Here is a 610-nt window from a genome sequence, read left to right as displayed (position 1 = left end):
CCGCTTGCACTCTGCCCAATTCGTGCATGGGCTCCAGCTTAAGGCCGGAGAAAACGCGATGAGGTGCCGCCACCTCTAACCCGGTACAGCGCTGCAGACCTTTCCACCGAGCCCTCCTGCAACCAGGCAAGCCGGGGCAGGCCGGACACCACAGGCCGCCCACGCGTGGCTCATGCCGGCAGAAACAGGACGAGGCGCTGCGGCCTCTCACCTGTGCCATCATCGGGCCCTCGGGGGCTGGGGGGAAGCTGCGGCACGCACGAGAACCCCCAGCCGTCTGCATCCGGCTGCCAGCCACCGGGACCGGCTGCCGCTTGCACTCTGCCCAATTCGTGCATGGGCTCCAGCTTAAGGCCGGAGAAAACGCGATGAGGTGCCGCCACCTCTAACCCGGTACAGCGCTGCAGACCTTTCCACCGAGCCCTCCTGCAACCAGGCAAGCCGGGGCAGGCCGGACACCACAGGCCGCCCACGCGTGGCTCATGCCGGCAGAAACAGGACGAGGCGCTGCGGCCTCTCACCTGTGCCATCATCGGGCCCTCGGGGGCTGGGGGGAAGCTGCGGCACGCACGAGAACCCCCAGCCGTCTGCATCCGGCTGCCAGCCACCG

The sequence above is a fragment of the Buteo buteo genome, unplaced genomic scaffold (genome assembly GCF_964188355.1).
Source record: "Buteo buteo unplaced genomic scaffold, bButBut1.hap1.1 HAP1_SCAFFOLD_37, whole genome shotgun sequence".
NCBI classification, from domain to species: domain Eukaryota; kingdom Metazoa; phylum Chordata; class Aves; order Accipitriformes; family Accipitridae; genus Buteo; species Buteo buteo.
This window is presented reverse-complemented; position numbering follows the sequence as displayed.